Here is a 22,669-nt window from a genome sequence, read left to right as displayed (position 1 = left end):
ACACACACACACACACACACACACACCCATCTGCTCCTCTTTCTATGGGGCAGCCATTTAGACATTTGAGGGCATCTGTCACATCTTCCCTTAGTCTTCTTTTCTCCAGGTTAAACTTATCCAGCAACTTCCACCATTCCTCCATATTAAGGATTCATCTGCACTATGGAGAAGATCACAGCCATCAGTGGAAAACCAGTGTATAACATCTTTGCAGAAGCAATAGAATCAACATCTGCTGCATTTTTTTCCTTTTACACCTTTATGCAGAACACCTGCAATCAGTCCACATTGGACAACTAAACACTTTTTATTTTGGAAAGTCTCAACACACAAGTTTTGTTTTTGTATTGAGAGCCACCCTGTAACCCACCCTGTGTAACCCACCCAAGAAGCCTACCCTGTAACCCACCCTGTGGCCTTGGGATAGCAAGGGGCATCAGTCTAAATAAATAGATAGATCTGATCATCATAGTTGTGGACAAGTTGGATCTTTGCCCTCTGTGTTGTGTTGCTTACCTTTTTTTACTGACCTTGATCCTCAGCTCTTCATGGTGACATTAAATGCATGAAGGATTTCCTGGAATAGAGAGAATGGCTGCATTCACACATAACGTGAAACCGGAGGTCCTTTCACCTCCAGTTTCTGAAGCTGTACATCTGAATGCAGGGGACCACAGTTTTGACCCAAAAATGGACCCATGGTTTCCTTCCCAAAACTGGAGTGAACCTAAGATTATCAGTAGGTTTTGCTGCCTCCAACTATGGTTACATGGTGCCAGCATTACATCCAAATGCTGGCACCACAGTTTCACCCCTCTGAAACTGGAGTTGAGGGTGGAAGCTCCTCCCTCACTTCAGCTCCTATTGGCTGTGTGAACTATCCTTCATGAAAGAAGAAAGCCTGCACAGCCAGTTCCCCCCTCCTCTCTTCAGTCAGTGAGACTGCAGAGAGGTAGCTCTCCATTTTGTCCAAATGTGGAGGGGAGGGGAGCACGGAACCACAGGTTCATTGGACCCACAGTTCTGCATTATATACTTACATACAGTATATATATAATATATACTGTATATATAATATATGCATTATATATACCCTGTATATAAGTATATACAGGAGCTCTGTATATACTTATATACAGAGCCCCTGGTGGCACAGTGGTAAAACTGCCGCCCTGTAACCAGAAGGTTACAAGTTCGATCCTGACCAGGGGCTCAAGTTTGACTCAGCCTTCCATCCTTCCGAGGTCAGTAAAATGAGTACCCAGAATGTTGGGCGCAATATGCTAAATCATTGTAAACCGCTTAGAGAGCTCCGGCTATAAAGCAGTATATAAATGTAAGTGCTATTGCTATTGCTATATACTAAGGTGGCAAATGTTATTGGAAGAGCCTTAGCAGCTTAGTTTCTGCAGTTCAGAAGGTGGGGAAAAGAGAAGATGAGAGATGGGTTAAGTATCCTCCTCCATCTCAACACTTCTCCCTTGCAAATTTCTTTCTCATCTAGTTGTTTTGCTAGAATATATACATACTGCTTTTCAACAACAAAAAAGTTATCAAAACAGTTTACATAGCAAAAGTTATGAGAAAGTGGTTCATAAGAACATAAGAACAGCCCTGCTGGATCAGGCTCAGGGCCCATCTAGTCCAGCATCCTGTTTCGCACAGTGGCCCACCAGATGCCGCTGGAAGCCACAGGCAGGAGTTGAGGGCGTGCCATTGCTCCTGCCATTGCTCCCCTGCAACTGGTACTCAGAGGCACACCCTTGAGGCTGGAGGTGGCCCACAGCCCTCTGACTAGTAGCCATTGATAGACCTCTCCTCCATGAAGTCATCCAAACCCCTCTTAAAGCCATCCAGGTTGTTGGCCGTCACCACATCCTGTGGCAGAGAGTTCCACAAGTGGATCACGCATTGTGTGAAAAAGTACTTCCTTTTGTTGGTCCTAGACCTCCTGGCAATCAATTTCATGGAGTGACCCCTGGTTCTAGTGTTGTGTGAGAGGGAAAAGAATCTCTCTCTCTCCACTTTCTCCACGCCATGCATGATTTTATAGACCTCTATCATGTCTCCCCACAGTCGTCTTTTTTCTAAACTAAAAAGCCCCAGGTGTTGTAGTCTTGCCTCGTAAGAAAGGTGCTCTAGGCCCCTGATCATCTTGGTTGCCCTCTTCTGTACCTTCTCCAGTTCAACAATGTCCTTTTTAAGATGTGGTGACCAGAATTGTACACAGTACTCCAAGTGTGGTTGCACCATAGTTTTGTATAAGGGCATTATAATGTTAGCCGTTTTATTTTCAATCCCCTTCCTAATGATCCCTAGCATGGAATTTGCCTTTTTCACAGCTGCCGCACATTGAATAGACACTTTCAACGAGCTGTCAACCACAACCCCAAGATCCCTTTCCTTGTCCGTCACTGACAGCTCAGATCCCATCAGCATATACTTGAAGTTGGGGTTTTTCGTCCCAATGTGCATCACTTTACACTTGCTAACATTGAACCGCATTTGCCATTTTGTCACCCACTCCCCCAGTTTGGAGAGATCCTTTTGGAGCTGCTCACAATCTGTTTTGGATTTCACCACCCGGAAGAGTTTGGTATCATCTGCAAATTTGGCCACATCGCTGCTTATCCCTGCTTATCCCTATCCTATCCATCGCTGCTTATCCCTATCCTAAAAGCACTCACAATGCAACACACACACACACACACCACCACCACCACCACCAGCAACAGACATTGTAAAAATGTTCTGCTGGGCTGAATAGGGATAGTTGCCCTCCCCCTGCTTAATAAAAGAAAGCCACCACTTTAAAATATTTACATGTATTTGCTTAGTTAGTAGGTGTTCTAGCATGAAAGACTGCAATCTAGAAAAACACAATTCAAAACTGGGGCCAAAAGTTGTTGCTAGAGAGTTATTCAGATTAGTTTATGTTTCCTTTTAAAGACTCTCATTATTGTCACACTGAAAAGCAATAGCCACATCACACGTCCCCTGTTATCAAGGGTACATTGATGTTTGACAGGTGTTTGCTGTTGCAAAGAGGGGCAGGAAACTTACACATCTTTGAACACTCAGAGCATATCTACCCCTACATCTGTTTTTACCAGCAACACTGAGATAAATAATCTTGGGGGTGGGGTGGTTTGCTGAAGGTACTGGGAATTCTTTGTAAGAGACCCCCAGCTCCTCACACAGAACTGCAGTTGCTAAAGTTATTTGGCAAGAGGGAGAGTGACTATAACACCATTTTAAATCAGTAGTGCAGATATGTCCTTAAAGGCAAATATGCATATGAAGAGTTGTCATTAGCTTTGACTTCCTGGCACATGTCTCCAGCATGTATGAGGATGGACATCTCCTCTTCCCATTTTATCTATTTACCAATCAATGTATCCACTATACTATGTGAAGCGGCTCACATAGAGTCTCAAAGGACCATGCCAATCCTTTCTTGGACCTCATGGGCAAAGCTATACCATACGCAATCCAAACATTAGTTTTATGTCTTACCGTACAAACCCTGATAATCCCTAACAGACATTTTACTGTAATCAAACCATACAAGCAGAAATTCCACAACGTGCTGTAAAGGCAAACAGTCTGCAAACCCACAGGATAATTTGTTTTAATGAGGAGGTGCTTAACATTCAAATCAAAATTGCCTATCAAAACAAACTTCCCACAGAGCCAATTATATGGAAGGGAAATGTACTCCATATAATAGGAGGGCAAAACTCAGTGCTGTGTGCAGCATGACCAGTAACCTGGAAAATTCACCTCTCACTAGACTTTTGTGTATCTGATCATTGATCATAAATAAAGTTTCTTCTTTACTTCTCACTAGTAAGACTAAATGCTGAACCTAAACTGAATTATGCAGGGCTCATAGACCCACCTGGCTGGAGATCTTGCCTACATTTTGGAAGAGCAAGCACATTACCCCCTGCCTGGAACATGTGTAAGGTAACATGATGTGTGTGCTCTATGCTCAAACATCCATACATGATCAAGCCACATTTGTGCAGCCCTTGCCTCCACATCTCTTACAACAATTAAAAAGGCAGTCAAGACATCACCCAGGCTTTTAATTAGATATTGTTTTAATTGTTTTTTTAATAGTTTTAATGTTTTAAATTTTGATCCATGAGAAGAGCATCTGTTGGGCTTGCGGAGAGAGTGGGCTTAGCCCGCTCTTCCTACAGATGAGCAGCCGCTTGTAGCTGGGCAGCCGGATTGGCCACCCACATGGCTGTCGGTTCCGTCATGGAACCGGCAGGGGCTGCGGGGATCGGGGGCCACGTGGCCTCTGGAAGTTCCAGGATGCCCTGCGTGAGCGCGTGGGGCATCCTGGAGAGATCCCTGAGCCCGGGAGGCTGCTTGCAACAGGTGGGGGTCTATTCATGTGTTGCCGTGTGCCGCAGTGACACATGAGCAACCAAATGAGGTTAACGGAGCGCTCGCTCCGTTAACCTCATTTAAGAGGAGGGGGAATTAGGTGGGCTAGCCACCTTGGGAGCACCGAGCTCACTTGCAAGCTCAGTGGTTCCCACGATCCCTGGAAAGCGGGCTATGCTCCCTTAGCCCGCTTTCCAGGGATCATGGGAATAGCCTCTTTTTTTGTTGTAAACCACCCAGAGACTTGGGTTTGGGGCGGCATTCTGGAACTACTTCCCACATTCTGGGACTACTCTATAATCTCAGAAACATGTCACTGAGGATCAGTGACATGTTTCCAATCTTCCAGAGCAGTTCTGGAGCATGGGGAGCACTCTGAACTCTTAGCCCTCTTCCACAACAGCATATGTGCTAGAAGCTCTGGAGAGTAGCGCTATTTTGAACACCCACATTTTTTTTCCTGTTGTGTTTTTAAAATTTCATCTTCTGCCTTCTTCCAAAGAGCTGAGGGTGGCATATGTGTTGCCCACCCCTTTAATTCACACAACACCCCTGTGGTGCATTTTAGTTTGAGGCAGATTTTGGCTGGTTCAAAGTCAACTAGTAATATTTATGAGTGAACACTGAGCAGGGATTGACGACATATTATTTATTATTTATTACCTTACTCATACCCTTACTTGTATCACTTCCTTCACGGAACTCAAGGCAGTGTGTGTTGGTGGGGGAGGGGGAGGGAGTTTTCTTATTTAATCCTCACAATATTCTATGAGGTAAGCTGAAATACAGTGATTAACCCAAAGGTTCACTAGTGAGCTTCAAGCAAGGACTGGAACCCCAGGTATTTGTTATGACATGCTGGTTTTGGCTTTCCCACCCCCTCCCCCATCTCCTAAATGTCACAAAAACACACAGTAAACAGCTGGGACCATTATCAGCTCCTTGAAGCATGTTAGTGTATATGAGGTTAGAAGAAATGTATCTGTTTCAGAAATACCTGTTTTAATGGTTAGTGGTTAGGGTCACGGGGGCGGGGGAGAGATTCCCCCTCCCCCTACTATCCTCCATTAAGTTCCAAATAGCCCAGTTTGGGCAGTTTTCGGCCCATTCCGGGCCTTATCTCCATGGCAGTGGCCATTTTGGAGGCCACCATGAATGCCAGTTGAAGTGCAGTATATAACTACTACTGTAGCAGTAGTCCTAGTAGCTGTACGAGAGCACATTTGCACAAGTGCATGCTTGCAATTTTGCAACATGTGTGTTGCATTGCACAGTATGTGGGCCATTGGTTTCATTTTGGAAACAAGCCCAGATCACTCAGAACTACAAAATCTGGGTAGAAATTCTGAAGAGAATTTCAGAAGTATGCCCCTTGAAGTGATAACACACTCTGGGTGCCTGCTGAGGTGAAACGAGGGACAACACAATGTAAATAAACACTGAGGTCCACATTCACCAGAGCTCTGCAAAGGAAAGTCACATCTGCCCTTTGCATGCACGTATGCCTACACCTCGGGGTTGCAAGCATAACAAGCTGATTCCTTTACTTCCACTTTTGATGTATTATGCAGTTCATCTCTTTTTTATTGTATTATGAAATAGCTGTAATTGCTCATGCACAGATGGACTGAGGTTTTGAATCGAGCAATGGTCTGCTCTGCTGAAAGTTTATGTCCTGCTTTCATTAGAGGAAAGGTCGGGAATTTCTATGGGGGCAGGAGCACAGGGGAGGTAGTTGTCCCAAGGTAGCTAGTGCTCATGCAAATCTGCGACTTTCTAAGAAGATCCGGGGGGGGGGGGGGAATCCCCAGTTGGCAACTGAAAATCAAACACAAATGGGCATTTATTATTGATGTTAAATGATGAAATCATTGCAGTGGAATAATGCATTACAGTTACTGAGATGCCCAATGAGTTGATATGTTTTAAATGGCAGAAATGAATACCTAAAGCATGTGGGATTCAGAGATGCCAGAGTAGGTTATAGCAACCGCAGTGCTAAACATTTTATATACAGAATATTCTGTGTATATACCCTCTTGTTAGAAACTGTCACACTTCTGCAGCTTCCATGTGCCAAGCCTGCCCACAGCAGCATGGTGGCATGACCTACCAGGTCCTACACAAGAGGAGAAGGGCTGGCAGTGGGCCCCGGTGGAGGATTGCTTGGAGGGCATGTCTGTCTTCGAGATCTCACAGGAGCCTGGGAGTAGGGATGTGTGAACCAGCTCAAGGTTGAGCCAGTTTGCCATTGACCTTGAGCCGAAACTACCACCACCCTCAAGCTGGGGGTTCTAAGTTTTTTAGGGGTTAAAAAAAAGTTTTAACCTGGGGCCGGGTCGGTGGTGGTGGCCACGATGGGTGTGTGTGTGTGTCTGACATCTCCCTCCCACCCACCAGCCTTCTCCTGCTCTAAAAAGGGCCAGTTCGGCCTGTTTTCAGGCCGTTCTGGATCTTCCTCTGGTGGTGGTGGCCATTTTGAAGGCTGCCACACATGCCCAATATCCCAGGCAATGCAGAGGTCCATTGGACATGCACAGCAGCCTCCAAAATGGCTACCGCCCTCAGAGGAACGGCCAGAATGGCCTCAAAATGGGCTGAACTGGCCCTTTTTAGAGTGAGAGAAGGCCAGTGGGGAAGGAGGAGATGGCAGACACACACACACCCTGTGGCCTCTGCTGACCCAAACCTGGCAGTTAGTCTGGGTTTGTTTTTTTAATTAAAACTTAGAACCACCAAACCTGCTCGAATTCGAGCCAAGCCAGGGGTATTTTGGGAGGGGGACACAAAACTGAACATGCCCAGTTCGTTTTGAGTCTAGACTGGACTCAAACTGAACTGGGCAAACTTCTTTTGTACACACCCCTACCCAGGAGCCCACGAAATGGGACCTCAGACTCTCATGAGACTTGCCAAGAGTGTGCAGAGGCATATAAAGCAGTGGTGATGATGAGACAGCCACGGAGGTGGTGAAGAATGGGGGAATCCTCACTGGGCTGTAAAAGAGAGAGAGAGAGAGAGAGAGAGAGAGAGATATCAGCTGAGCCCCACCCAGCCATGATAGAGGGAGGCAGGGGGAAAATGGTGACTTCCACTGCCCCACTCCCTCAATTCTCCATTGCCTGCTGGTCTGACAGCTCCTGGCACTCTCCCAAGGAGGAAGTTCCAACCCCAGTGGGGGCATCACAGAAACATTTATTATTTATTTATTGTTTGGCACATTGCTATACCACCTTATATGCAAATCTCTGGGTGGTTCACAATCAAAAAACACAAAAGCAATTAAAACATTAAATCAATTAAAATAATTTAAAATATAGATAAAAACTATGAAACTTAAAGCTTTAAAACTATAAATTAAAAGCCTGATTAAACAGGTATATTTTCAGATGTTTCTTTAAAACATCCAGAGAAGGGGAGGCTCTAATTCTGGTAGGAAGTGCATTCCAAAGTCCTGAAGCAACCCTAGAAAAGACCCGGTTTAAAGTCGCATCAACTGAGTTGGTAGTAACCACAACCGGACCTCTTCTGATGATCTTAATAGGCAGTGGAGTTCATAAACAAGAAGACATTTGCTTAACTATCTTGGGCCCAAGCCATTCAGGGCTTTATAGGTAATAACCACACTTTGTATTTCACCTGGGAACTTACTGGCAGCCAGTGTAGTTCTTTTAAAATGTGTGTAATCACTTCAGGTAGCTGAGAACCAGGAAACAGCTGAGAACCAGGATACTTAAGGAACTGTCTCTTACCACGTGAGCCTGCCTGTCCTTTCAGAGCAGCTGGTCAAGTCATCTTGTGTGTCTCCTGCCACCAACTGAAGTTTGGTTGGCAGGAATGCATGATAGGTCCTCCTCTGTTTCAGTGCCTAGGCTAGGTTTTGGAAGTCTCTGCCTCAGGAGATCCATCTGGTTCCCTCCTGGTGGCACTTGAAGATTTTCCTGTTCCAGGAGGCCTTTGACTTCATGGATGTCTGATTTGCTTTTGTCTGGGTCTCTGATTATTATAGCTTATTTTTACTGGCTCTCTTGTGTCTTTATTATTTATGTCACTACTGTTTTTGACTTCTGATGTACATCACCTTTGGTGTCTCTAATATGATATGGAAAGGTGGGACATACATATTTTAAAGAAATAATTATTATATCAACCAACAGCCAGACTAATGCAGCACCAGTGCTAATGTGGGGAGGTACGATTTCCACCTATCCCCCCTTCCCTCTTATGCCCATTGTGTCTTCCAAAAATATGTCCCAGAGTTGCACAGCCCACTGAAAGTTCCCAGTTTAGTGGAACTAGCTGCTGCAACATGTTTGCACTAGTGTTGCAGCATTAGTCAGAATATCAGCCAATCTCTTTTAGGTCCCATTGATTTCAAGGTGAGAGATAAACACATGCATAACTCTCTCCCATTGAAATATATGGACCCAAAGTGCTTGTCTCTGACTAGATCCTGATCTTTGGTAGTGGTTGTTAATACTAATTATTATGATGGTCATTGTTAATGAACAGCCTAATGTTACACTAAGTACATTGGCTTTTATCAAAATGAGCAATTAATATAAACTAGAAAATGTATCATCTTCCCAGCATCGTTACTTATACTAGCAGTGTCTTTGGTTTGTGCAATCTGGTAACAGGCCCCATGCGCATGTAATGGGAATCCAATTAAAGGGGCCAGAGGTTGCCTAACCTGTATGTCCGAAAGCATGAAACTCCGGTCCTGCACAGAGAACAACCCGAGGTTTTGCTCTCCAAACTCCTATTTGAACCCTTGGGTTGTAGTGAGTTTCACCATTCCTACCCAAGGTGAACAGTATGTCCAAATGCAGGCTGGGCTGTCTGAAAATGGAGTTGAGGGAGGAAGCTCCTCTCTCTCTCCAGCTGTGATTGGCTGTGTGGACTGTCCTTCATGGAAGAAAGAATCCCACACAGCCTGTTGCCCCTCCTCTCTGCAGTCTCCCTGACCACAGAGAGCTTCCTCTCCATTATGTCCAAATACAGACAGGAGAGCGGGGTGGGGTGACCCGCAGTTCTGCGTTACGTGTGAATGTGGCCATGGTCATTTTCCTCATTGGTCTGAATAGTAGCTTGACGGGACCATCGAAATTCATTCATTGTGGTAGGCAACTGTTTAGCAGCCTGACAACAGCATTGGTGTAGCATGGTGTCATATACAGAAAAGTGTGAAGGGCTGATCAAGAAGCAGTGTGTCTTGCGCACAAGCGTTTGAGCCAACTAGATTGCACTGAGCAAGCAATTTAGCAACACGTTATGTGTCTGAGACATTTTAATTTCTTGTTATTCTTTCAAGGGATTGTTTTGACCCTGAAGCAGTACGAGAAACGGACAAGATGGCTCCTGCTGTGATAATCCATATGATGTTAACAGACAGTGGCATGCAACCAAAATAGCTGGTAGTAAGGCAGAAAGAAACTTTTAATAATTGCTAAGATTGACACCATTTTTAAAATTCATGGCAAAGACTCTATAACCAACAGCTGCATTCAACAAGTGCAGCTTTCCCCTGGCATGAAGATACAGTGATAGGAAAAGTTGTACCTATTGGATTTTTCCAGTAATGTAGCTGTTAAAGGCACAGGGCCACTGTCAAAAAAGAAAATATTGCCATCCTAATAACTGTATTCTTTTCAAGCTAAGGGGAGGGGCGGGAAACACAGTTTACTTCTGCTGTATTGATTTTTCCATTAAAATGGGAAGTGTGATAGTAAATCGAACAGGAGACCTTTGACAAGCAGGGTCTTTCTTTATAGGCTCAAGAAAATAACTAATTCTTGTTGCCAAAAGAGGTGACATTATCATCACTAGACTGAAATCATTCACATCCCCGAAATTGCTGGATACACTTAACCTTAGCATAATAAGCTTTAGTCTAAGACAAGGATGGTCAGATTCTGTGTTCTTGGGGACCACTCTATTCTCCAGACAGCGATCCCTGAGCCAAAAGTGTATTTTGTCACACAACCAGAACTTGTGGTTGGGCTCTATAATATCGTTGGTGCCATCTAGCAGGAAGTGCTTGACATTTTTTTAAACAAAATATATTTTTATTGAAAATTTCTTCATAATATTATAACATTATACACAGTGCACCCTCCTACCCTCACTCTCCCTGTCAGAAAACAGGGAAAGCTGCCTCTCTGCAGTCAGCAAGACTGCAGAGAGGTGGGACTGCTGGCTGTGTGGGCTTCCTTTTTGACAGAAGGACAGCCGGCACAGCCACTTGGGCTGGTGTGAGGAAGGAGCTTCCTCCTTCAACTCTGGTTCCGTGGGGCCCCAACTGTGGTGCCAGCATTCAGATGTAACACTGGCACCACAAAACCAAAGCTAAGAGTGGCAAAACTGCACTCTGAGCTTCAGAGTGGAGTTTGGCAAGGAAAACCACAGGTCCCTTTTCGCCCTTAACTCCAGTTTACTGAATTTGGACATGCGGCTTCGGTAATTGGAGGTGAAGGGACCTCCAGTTTCCTAGCACATCCAAATTTGGTCATTGTCTCACAGTTGTGGGATATATGTGCTCAGGCATAGCTGGGACATTTCATATAAAATCCAAAGAGGTGTGGGACTGGGTCTCATGATCAGTGAGACCCAGTTTGGGGAGGTGAGTGGGGAGGGAGCCCTGATCAGCCACCCACATGATTGCCAGCTCCGTGATGGAGCCGGTGGGGGCTGGGGGCTCCAGCATGCCCTGCGCAAGCGTGTAGGGCATGCTGGCGAGACCCCTGAAGCCGGGAGGCAGCTTTCCGCCTCCCCTCCAGGGGTCTCCTCATGAGTAGCTGTGGCGCAGAGCCACACTGCTGCTACTCACGATCCAATAGCCCAGGTTTGCGGAGTGCTTGCTCTGCAAACCCGGGCTAAGGGGCAGGCTACTTGAGTGGGTTAGCCGCTCAAGAACCACCAGGCTCACAGCCGAGCCCGGTGGTTCTCACGATTGAAAAAAATTGGGCTAGTGGAGGCTAGCCCAGTTTTCTTCAATCGTGTGAATAGATCATAGAATATTAATGTGTGGACTTACTCTACCTCTTACAACATGGATTTCTTTAAAAATTACAATATAGGCTACATAATAATTAATACACAAATGCCAATTTTCACTAAAGAGATTAAATTTTCTCATCTTCCTTTCATCTGTCTCACAAAATGTGTTCATTTAATTATAATTGCATATGCCTTATTTTTTCCTCTTCCATCCTTCAGTTGTGAGAGTTCTGTATTCCCTCCAATGCATAGCATAACCACTGTTATCATGTATCACAACAGTGCTTAATGCCTTCTTATTTATAGGTTTGATATATCAATACAAATGTTAGAGGATAAGGAAATATTTCCATTTTAGTAATTTTGTATTGCTTTTAAAAATATTAAACCATAGCATATGGACACATCTACACTAGATGAAAATAGCAGGATGAGTGGATACCTTTAGTTCCACTCCATTATTGTTCTGCCTTTCCAATATCCCTTGGATTCCGCTCCATTTGCCTTCATTTCTCCTCCATTCGCAGGAACTGTGGATTTCAGAATGTCCATAATGGATTATGTGCCTGTACTCTCACACAGTATTTAAAAGGGGGTCCATTTCCTCCAAAGAGTACATTCTGAACACACTTGAAGCCTTCCGGCAGAAGCAGAACTGTGGTCTGTCAGGAAGAAAAACAATTAAAAATATCAAAATCCCAGGTATTGGGATTTGAAACAGGGGACTGTGGGAGGGCTAATTTTAAACTACACTGTTCTGATTTAAAATAGCCCCCAGAAGCAGCAATTTCTGCTACTGAGAGCTCTAGATCATTTGTTCTTTATAAAAAATAAAACCCACATGAATAAGGGTTTCCCCCCCCTCTATTGGCCATGGAGAAAGAGGAAAGTGTGGGGCGGGGGGAATCCCAGGTGTCAGAATAGATTTCTTTAATTGCCAATACCCAGGATTCTAAATGGGTATTTTCCCCTTCTTGTAGGTGCACAATTTTGCTTTTGTTATATATATATATATATATATATATATATATATATATATATATATAAAAAACACATATATACATATAAATCAAGACTTTAGAAAAAGATTTTATAATCACTTTTAATATATAAATGAAGTATACATTACGGAAACACAGTGTCTGGATCCTGGCATTGATTAACTTTTCAAACATATCTGGTAACTGAAACCAGAATATCTGGGCAGAATTTAGCAGAGGAGAATTCTATAAGCATCCCAAAGGAAAGATACCTGCCTCTTTTTGACATCTCCAGCATAGAGGGATACAACTACCTGCAATTTTATGTCATTATTGAGGGATTATATGACATTGAATCCTACACTGTATCTTAAATTTTAAAAATGTAACGGGTTCATACTATCTTCCCAGTTAATTTCTCAAACATCAACACATATGGAATGATCTAAATCATATGGAATGTTTCCTTTCACAATTATATTCCAACATTTTATAATTTTCTGATACTAAACTTCTTTTTTATTCCCAGATAATATAACTATTTCAAAAAGCAGTCAACTCCATAAATTAGAATTGTTTTCTTGGAATTTATATACCTTTTGTCTGCAGATGAGAACAGCATTCAGGTTCCACATCTTTTCTGACTTTTTCTTTTAAGTGAAAATGTGCCCCCCTTTTTAAAAAAAAATCTGGTCCCACAACTGGGAGCCAGATAAATTTGCTCTGGATTTTTGACTGGCTAGCTCTTATCTCAGGGTTGTAAAAGAAGGAGAATGCTATCCAGTGCTGTCCTTAATGGGGGTAGGGGGCTGGGGGGGGATCAGCATGTGCAGACTAGGGGTGTACAGGAATGGTTCAGCACTGAACCAGTTTACCTCAAACCAAGCCAGTTTGGAGGTTTGATTGCAGACCAAACCAAGGGCGGAACGGTTTGGTGCCAAATGGGCAGCCAGGTGGTGGGGTGGTGAGAGAGGAATTTAAAGGGTCTGCTTGCCCAACAAGCGCACTGCCCATGCCACTGTTCACCCACCTGGTGCAGCCCATAGCTAAAGCATGCACAATCCTCCCTCATTTGCCAAGCCAACTGTTCGGAGGAGGCTCAGTTCTGGTGTCTGCACGTGTGTGAGTAATTCGCTGTGCTGGGGGGTCGAGCGGTTAGGGTGAGTGCTTTATGGGTAAGCACACCCACATTCACTCCTCTCTCACCACCACCCCTTCAACAAGAACAACAAGAACAAATATTTATACACCGCTTTTCAACAAAGGTTGTCAAAGTGGTTTACATAGAGAAATAACAAACAAATAAATAAGATAGTTCCCTGTCCCCTAAGGGCTCACAATCTAAAAAGAACCATAAAATAGACACCAGCAACAGTCACTGAAGGTACTCTGCTGGGGGTGGATAGGGCCAGTTACTCTCCCCCTGCTAAATAAAGAGAAACACCACGGTAAAAGGTGCCTCTTTGCCTAGTTAGAAGGGGTTCACAGGAGCCAGGGTCCTGCACCCTCACCGGATTCCACTTTACAAGTATTAACCACTGAACCACCAAACCGGTTCGGCAGTATGTGGTTTGGCTCAAATTCTATTTGAATTCAAGCCAAACCATGATTTTTGTTTGTTTGTGTACATCCCTAGTGCAGGGCCGCATGGAGAGGTGGTTGTGGGGCGGAGTGCATGTGCAACCCCAGATGATTGAGAGGAGAAGTCTCCTCCCCAGGGACAGTCCAGGGGTCAGGGGCTCAACAGGCAAAGTCCACTTAGGCGCCCTCATCTGCCCCATCACATGCCCGGGTGCCCCACCACCACCTCATCACCCGCCCAGGCACCCTTCTGGCCATAGCAGGTGGTGGGCCGGAGGGTGGGTTCTGAGCAGGCATCAGGGAGTACATGCCTGCCCTGCTTACCACCACCACCACCTTTACAGGCAGCCTCTGAGCCTGGTGTCAAAGGTTTATCCGAGTCCGGGGACACCTCCTTCGAGTGGCAGCTGCTCAGGGGACAGGGTTCAGGAGGACCCCAGACCCCTTGCATTCACTCCGCCACCTGCCCCAACCACCCAATGCAGCCGAGCACCCAGCAGCAGCAGTGTGGCTGCCGCTTGGAGGAGGAATGCGAGCCAGGACTGAGAGGAACTTTTAGCACCCTCCTCTAGGAGGAGGGAGCACCCAGAGTTCCTTCAAGTCCTGGGCCCAGCCCACACATGCATTTTCTGAGTGGCAGCCACTCCTGAGAAAGAGAGAAAGTGTGTGCAGCCACAGGTGGGGAGAGGAGGACAGAGTGCATGTGCAGCTCATGCAGGGCCTGCCAGCCATGCGCCTCCTCCAAGCAGCAGATGCCCTGCTGCTGCTAGGCTGTGGGCGGTGTGGGGGTGGGCAAATGTGCATACTGGGCTTGGGGAAGCACAGGGCTGGGGGCAAACGCCCTGGTTGTCCCGCCCAAAGGATAGGCCTGATGTTATCTTGATAGAATCCAATTCTGTAGCTCTAAGATTATGTAAATTGTAGGGTTCACATAATTCTTCTGCCTGATGTCATAATGAAATCATTAATAGTCAGCTCCTTAGGACCTGAGGAGCCATATGCCTCAGAAGCAATGTGTTGCCATGATCCCTGCTAACTGGATAGGTACCTATCCAGTCCCAGTGCAGCATCTCTCCAGTGGTGGATGCTTGTGTCTGTTGCTGTTGATGTTGTTGTTGTGAACCCTTGGCAGAGAAAGAGTCTTCATGTGTTTTTTTCCTATCTAAACTGCTTTGAGAACTTTTTTTGCTTAAAAGTGGTGTATAAGTAAATACTACTACTAGTGATGTGGATGGACCGGTCCGGAGGCCATTCTACAGGCTTCCGGACTGTTCTGAGCATGGGGCAGTTTGCGGTTTGAGCGGACTGGGGTGGGGGTTCCTTTAAGGGCGGGGGAGGGTGTACTTACCCCTCCCACTGCTTTCCCCCCACTGGTGCACCTTTTTTTGTTAGCAAATGGGGCGGCAGGATACCTCCCTGCCGCCCCTTCCCCCTTTCAGCTGCAAAAGGCTTCAGGAAGCCTTTGCATATGCGCACATTGCACGTGTGTCACGTCTCTGTGATGTGCGCGCGCACATCATGCAGAGACATGGCACGTGCATGCATGTCATGGAGACGTGACATGCACGCGTGACGTGCGCATGCGCAAAAGGCTTCCTGAAGCCTTTTGCAGCTGAGAGGCAGAAGGGGCGGCAGGGAGGTATCCTGCCGCCCCAATTGCTAACAAAAAAAGGCGCGCCGGTGGAGGAAAAGCAGCGGGAGGGGTAAGTACACCCTCCTCCTGCCCTTAAAGGAACCCCCACCCCAGTGCCAGACCGCAGCTCTGCAGTTCCGTGCACATCTCTAACTACTACTACTACTTTGGTGGCAGTGGAGGCAAGAGCAGAGCTGGGGCGGCAGTAGTCTCGGTAGTGCACACCTGGAGAGTGACTAGCAATGCCTGGTGCAGACTGATGATGTAACTGGCCTGTAATCCCATTATGATGACTAGTTGGCATTCTCTGGCTAACTCTACCCACTTGTGACCACCCTGCCCCCAAACACATACATCCAAACAATGCTTTCTAAATCTATTATTCATTCATTCATTTAAAATATCTATACCCCACCCCTCCAGTACACTACTGGTCGGGCTGGTTCACAAAAGAAAATAGATACCATGTAAATAAAACTGATAACATCAAACAAATTAAGTAAATAAGTTAGAAGTCAAGGTAAACCCACAATCTGAATTAAGTTTCAAGTTAAATATTATCTTAATAGCTAAACATTAAGAATTATAAAAACTAAGAATGAAAGACCATAGAACCTCAATCTAAAGACAAAATGACCTCATTCTGGTCAATAAGCAGCTAAGCACTGCTTTCAACCTCATCCCATCCTTTTACATCACCACTGGAATTGGACGGAATTTGCCACAAGTGAGAAGTATGCCCTGGGTTAGAACAGCATCTTACCTGTTCCTTTTGTCCTAGACAATAGCACAGACCCCAGTCTAGGGGATGCTTTCAATTCATGTAGGGCACTGTGCTACCCTAGTCCAAAAGGACAACCCATCACAGAGATTTCTGCTGAGGCCCCAGAGTCAACCTCCCACTTTATACTGTCAACAAAAGGAATCAGAGTGAGGCACAGAAGCTACCTCCGCTGGCTATCCTTGAAATAAACAAAAAGCTAAAGTGTTACTACAAATGTTCAGGGTTACTTTTCTTGGCTTTTGTGGATCTAAACTAGACCTTTCCTATTACTTACATAAATGCCAACTTACAACTATAAAATTCAATAATAACCTGCCTGTATGTCTGTCAGGAAAATAATAGCTATTTGGCTATACTTGTTACTATCTGGTATTTTTCTGAATGACAAATTCATTTGTTGCTGTCAAATAAACCCACTAGTCCTTCTGCTGCATTTTAAGTCAGTCAACATGGCAGCTAAAGAAAGAAATTCCAAAAACATTTTTGTGGGGGGATCTTAACATTTTGCCAAGGGTTTCTTCTTCTTTTGCATTAAAAAAAACTAATTCTGCCTGATCCCTACTGCTTCTTAAGGCCTTCTTCTGCATGATCCCCACCACTTACTAAGTTTATCTAGAGAGGTATGCCATCAGTTACTGCTGGTTTGTCTGGTCGTGACTCAGGGCTGGGCCTTCTCTGTAGCCGATTCTGGTGTTGGAATGTGCTTCCAGTTGAAATAAAAGTCCTTATCTTAAAAACAGAATTTAAGCCAGGAAATTAGTTGCTTTTAATTGTTGTAGCTGTTTTAAATGTTTAACTTCTTTTTAATTGCCTTTAGTTGTAAACCACCTGGAGGTGTTTTGTTTTGTTTTAATCTGATGCTACAGAAATGTAATGAATGAATGAATGAATGAAGATGAGTATAGTATACTCATAGTAGGAGCTGCCTTATACTAAATCAAAGTAATCCATCTGCTTCAGTCCTAGAATTAGGTATGTTTTATTGGTAAAACAGATTTGTAGTAATGATCATCTGCATTATAGTGCAGCAAGGGGTTTAGTAGTTAGTAATGGTAAACCCTTTTTCAGTGATTGGCTAAGCTTCCCTAATGCAACTGGCTCAGATGTCATGCAAGGAGCCTCCTGTCTAAGCAGACACAGAGGATCTGTGCCGACTAAGGATGGGTACTTGCACCACTGCTACTAACCCCAATATTCCCAATAGGAATAGCAACAAGAGGGCGAGATCACACTCCGTAGTATTCACAGAACATCCATTCCTTTGCAAGTTGTACAGGCAGAGTTTAAAGTAGGGGTGTGCACCAACCATTTGATGTAGAATCAATTCACATCAAACTGGGCTCGTTCGGCGGTTCGGTCACAAACTAAACCAGGGCCTGTTCAGTCCATGATTGAACCAGACCAAGCTCGGTTCGATGAGAACTGGTTCTGCATCAAGGGGGAATGGGGAAGCGGTGAGAAAGATTGCTTAAGTCTCTTACCTAGCTCGCTGCCACTCCCCGGCACTCCCTGCCCCCATCCAGAGCAGATTCACAGACTACCCATGCAGTGGCAGTGCAATTTCAGCCTCCATGCTGGAAGTGTGTCGCTGCCATGCAGGCAGCTTGTGTTTTATGAGTGATCCAGCTGGCAGTTTGGCTGGGGATGGGGGCAGGGAGCGGCGGAGAGCAGCGGTGAGCCAGATAAGAGACTTAACCTTTTTTGCTGCTCTCCCACCCCTTTACTAGTAAAACGGAATCTTCACTGGATTTCTTTTTACAAGTATTACTGCCCAAACCACTGAACCAGTTTGATTGAACAGACTAGACTGGCCAGGTCAGTTCAACTGAACTGGTTTGGCACAACAGTTTGGTTCGAATTTATTTGAATTTGAACCAAACTGCATTTTTTGCTTCGTGCACATCCCTAACTTAAAGTGCCACAGATGCAGTGAGCACACCTGTCGCTTAGACAGGTGGCTCACTGTTCAGGATGTGAGCCCCTGAGAAGCAAAGCAGGAAGAGGAGATGCTCTGTCATTGTCCAAGATGGCCAGATCCTAGGGAGAGGTAGGGCAGGGAGAAAGGCCTAGAAAGGGAAGAGCAGAAGCATGAGCCTAGGAAAGCAGGAAGTCAACAAGCCAAGCGAAGCAAGGGGAAGAGAAAAATAGTAAGTGCAGGTGGTCTGGAGGAATGAGGCAAAGATGACAAAAGGTGGGTAGAGACATGTGAGCAGAAAAGGAAAACAGAGAGAGAATGAAAGGAGAGGGGATCTGCAATGCAGAGGTAAGAAACATCCAAAACATTGGATCCAAGCCTCTAATAGGCTAATAGTGGAAATAGAAAAAGAAAAAAATGAGATAGATAGATAGATAGATAGATAGATAGATAGATAGATAGATAGATAGATAGATAGACTATCATTTTTTTCTGTTTTAAAAAATACTAGCTGACCCTGCACAGAGCATCTGTGCGTGCACTGAGCCTGTGGCATCCCACCACCACAACTTCCTCACTCGTTCTCGCTGCACAACTCCCTCGCTCGTTCTCACTGCCCCCACAACTCCTGCGCTCGTTCTCGCTGCCCCCACAACTCCCTCGCTCACTCTCACCACACCCCACAACTCCCTCGCTCACTCTCGCCACCCCCCACAAGTCTCTCGCTTGCGCTCTCTGTCCTCCATCTTTCTATCTCTGTCTCGCAGTCCTTGCTTCCGCCTCCCACTGCCAGGGACTGTCGCCCGCTCGCCTGACAGCCTCCAAGCTCCCTCCTCCCTCCCGCTTCACAGCACAGCTCAGCCAATCGTCTGCCGCCCGCAGCCTCCAGAAACCAACTGTCCATCTCCTGAAGCCACCCCTAGCCTCCGAGCTCCCTGCTGCTTCACAGCGCCCCGAACCCACTGTCAAACTGCTTTCCAGCCATCCCACAAAACTCCATGATGCTCCTGGACTCTCTCCCCCTCTGTCAGCCAATCGCCTCCTTTCTACCACATCCCCACGCATGGCCCATCTTGGATAATTAATAATATAGATAATATACTGTATTTCACCTCTCATCTTACTCCAAACCCCTGTTGGGATGTCTCTCTGGTAAGAGACACCCTTCTATTACACCAGAGTTCCCAGAGGCAAAACACAGCGGAGTCTGCCCAGGCATGCGTGTTTGCTGAGAACAAAAGAAACTCAGAGCCAGTTCATAGTTTCAAATCAATATGAGTCTTCTTTATTGGAGAACTCAATTCCAGATAGGAAAGTGGAGAGATAGGATCTTTAATCTAGCTAGCTAGCTGCATGCAGAGAGATGCTGTTTGCCTCTCTGCACACATGGTGCAGAGAGAGGCAAGCGTGTGTGTTAGAGGGAGGAAGGAAGGAAGGAAGTCCCTGAGAGTAGCAATCTACATATCAAAGGGATAGTGTCAGAGCAGTAGAGCAGAGGAATGACCAATGTCTTGACCCCTCTAGCCCTCTGACTCACTAGTCTGTCCCCCTCTGTCATTGAGGCATGAGGCAGCGCAGAGTCCTTCACTTCCAACAACCCCCAGCTTCTGGTTTCTGAGCCTCCCATCTGATACTTGCCCAACATTTTTCACCAATTTGTGACCAACATTTGAAGTTGGGTAGAGAATGTCAAGCGAATGTCAGGAGGAAAGCTTGGGAACCAGAGCTTGGAGGATTTGGAACAAGCACTCCCTGGGAACCGGATTTTGTTAAGGTCATCTCAACCTGCTCTATAAGTCAATGTTGGATAGATCATACATCATAATACATTTCCAATCTTTAACCAGTGGTCTGAGGCTCCCCCCCACCCAAACCCTTATTCATTTTATATCCTAATTCAGTATTATTGCCCAAGGAGCCAGGAGTTTGCAAACCATTGATTTCTTTTTCTGAGCTAAAATTTGGATTTCAGTAGTATTTCCTGGCACTCCAAAAAGCTCAGACCATTTCTCCCCCACACAGATCTTTTTCATTTGTGATATTCAGTGCAGGATCACCTAAAATTAGAGCAGTGACCAAATCTCACATACAATAAAAAAGAGATGAATTTGGATGGCCCCACTGTGGAGAAATATCTGCAGGCATCTCAAGGGAAGTTATGATAATGGTTAAGTAAAATCAATGAAATTTCATTGCAGTGGTAGTGGTGAGCTCTCTCATCTTTAGTTGTTAACACATTTTGCGTGAAGTGAAATGGGAAGTGAAATTCAAGGGCCTTGTTTAGAATAAAATGTGTGTAGGAATCCAAAGGGAAATTAAAAGAATTTTGCTAAATTTCTTAGGGTGGGGGCAGGGAGATGGTGATTTACACATCTCTATCTAAAATGAAATACTGAAGTCGTGCCAAGCAGCAAATGTTTGCTTTGACCTATCAGAAAACATGGGTGATCAAACCTTTATTTGTTGTGGGAACACTTAGGGAGAACTTCGGGAATGGAAGTTCAAGGATGGGAAGGAAAACCTCCCTTTGTTTCAAATTGCTATGTTTTGTATCAATAGAGGGGGGGAAACCTGTCAACATCAGTTTTGTAATGTTTATTTTTGCCACTGCTGCTGGCTTTTGTCATGCAAATACTAATCTTGTAGGGAAATGTCAGCCCATGCATCTTTTATACAGACTTGATTTATTTCATGTAATAGAGAGTAACTTGTCATTGTGTTAAAAATTAAATGTGTTTTTTAGGCAATGCACAGGCTTATGCAATATTCTTAAAGGAGCACAGTCAGTGTTGGGATGTACAATTATACCAATGATTTGTTCTCTCTTTCTCAACGTATCCCCACTGCCTTTGGTAAGTAACTGAGGGGGAAAGTCCCTGACTCATGAGGGTAAAGTCCAGAACAGCTCCAGTTCTGGAACCTGGGCTGAAGATCCCAATGGATTTCTGATGCATTTTATTTATTTATTTATTTATAATATGTATACCCTGCCCACTATTGCTCGGGGTGGCTCACAACATTAATAAAATAGATACAATGTAAAATAAAAGATCAATGAAGCTAAACAAGTTAAAACACTAGGCTAAAACCATAGATAAAATTACTTTTAAAAAATAAATATTTCAAATTAAAAGTTATTAATAAAAGGCTAAATACTGAGAACTATAAAAACTAAAGAACCTACTAGATATACGGAGCGGAGTTCCAAGACAGAGTCCAGAAGTTTTTGCCACATTTAAGGGTTGGAGCTCAGCACTGCTCCCTCTAAGAGGGATTCCCAGATGTTGTTGATTACAACTCCCAGCATGCCCAGCTGCAGTAGCCTTGGACTGGGGATTCTGGGAGTTGTAGTCAACAACTTCTGGGAATCCCTGTTAGAGGGAAAACTGAAGACCAGTATAAAATTTATCTATAATTATGGTATAAAGATTGAAGGCAATGGAGAATGACCCTAGGCCCATTCAGCACTTGTATGATGAGTGTATAGTGTACGCAGGTACAGATCTGTACACAGGTACAGACATTCACATGTTATTCTGAACTCAGGTACAGCAGTACACTTCCTATCTGTACCATGCATTTGAAGGGCCTGTATCTAGGTTCACTTTTAAAATGAACACAGGTACAGTCTTTCACACAAACACATCTGTACACTCATACAGCATAATGTCTGAATCTGGCTCCTCTCTCTTGCTTTTCTGCCAATGTCATGGCTGATTAGGGATATGAATTCACGTCCCCCTGGTCCACATTCACAACATCATCTCTCGTATCCTCAAGATAGTTTCCCAAGTGCTGTGTGGGACAATTCCACCGTTGTTTCGATTTTGCAAGGTTTTTGTAGCCCTTCAAAAATCTGCAAAACCTGCTTGACCACAGATGACAGCAGGACCAGAGCAATTAGTGTGTTAACACCACATGAAATTATGCCTATATCATACCACTTTCAATTCTGTTAAATACTACTGTCTGTCTCCAGACTTTATACGGTGATCAGTCAAGGCGGCTGTCATCCTCAGCCAGTCGTGGCTCCATGAATAAGAAGCAGCTAATAATGAATGCTTAGGAGATCTTAATATAGCAACTCTCATATTAACTGTGAGTTCCTTAGGGAGAGCAACTGCTGCTGAGCCTGGACAGGGATTCTCACTGTCCTTGACACCAAATGGGGAATGTCAGTTTCCTCCATCATAAGGCAACTTTTAACCATCTCTTTAGCTTCCTTCATATATACACATACAGTGGCATGCTACAACACTAGGTACTTTGGATGAGTTAAATAAACCTTTGGGCCAATTATGTTGCATGAGTCTTTCCATCCAATCAGCTCTCACCCATCAAGTGCTGATCTGACAAAAAAAAACCACACACAC

The 22,669-nt window shown here is 44.7% G+C and overlaps 1 long non-coding RNA gene across 1 annotated transcript; it reads right to left on the bottom strand.

Annotated features, from left to right (window-relative positions):
- On the bottom strand, positions 1-21,575 carry LOC128351347 (uncharacterized). Its single transcript, XR_008319725.1, has 4 exons — positions 21,481-21,575; positions 11,846-12,065; positions 520-580; positions 1-163 (listed from the first exon to the last, which is right to left on the bottom strand). It is a non-coding gene; the product is annotated as an uncharacterized LOC128351347 (long non-coding RNA).
- Positions 21,576-22,669: the final 1,094 nt, after the last annotated feature.

The sequence above is a fragment of the Hemicordylus capensis genome, chromosome 3, assembly GCF_027244095.1.
Source record: "Hemicordylus capensis ecotype Gifberg chromosome 3, rHemCap1.1.pri, whole genome shotgun sequence".
NCBI classification, from domain to species: Eukaryota; Metazoa; Chordata; class Lepidosauria; order Squamata; family Cordylidae; genus Hemicordylus; species Hemicordylus capensis.
The sequence above is the reverse complement of the archived record's forward strand: the minus strand, read 5'-3'. Positions and strand labels throughout refer to the sequence as shown.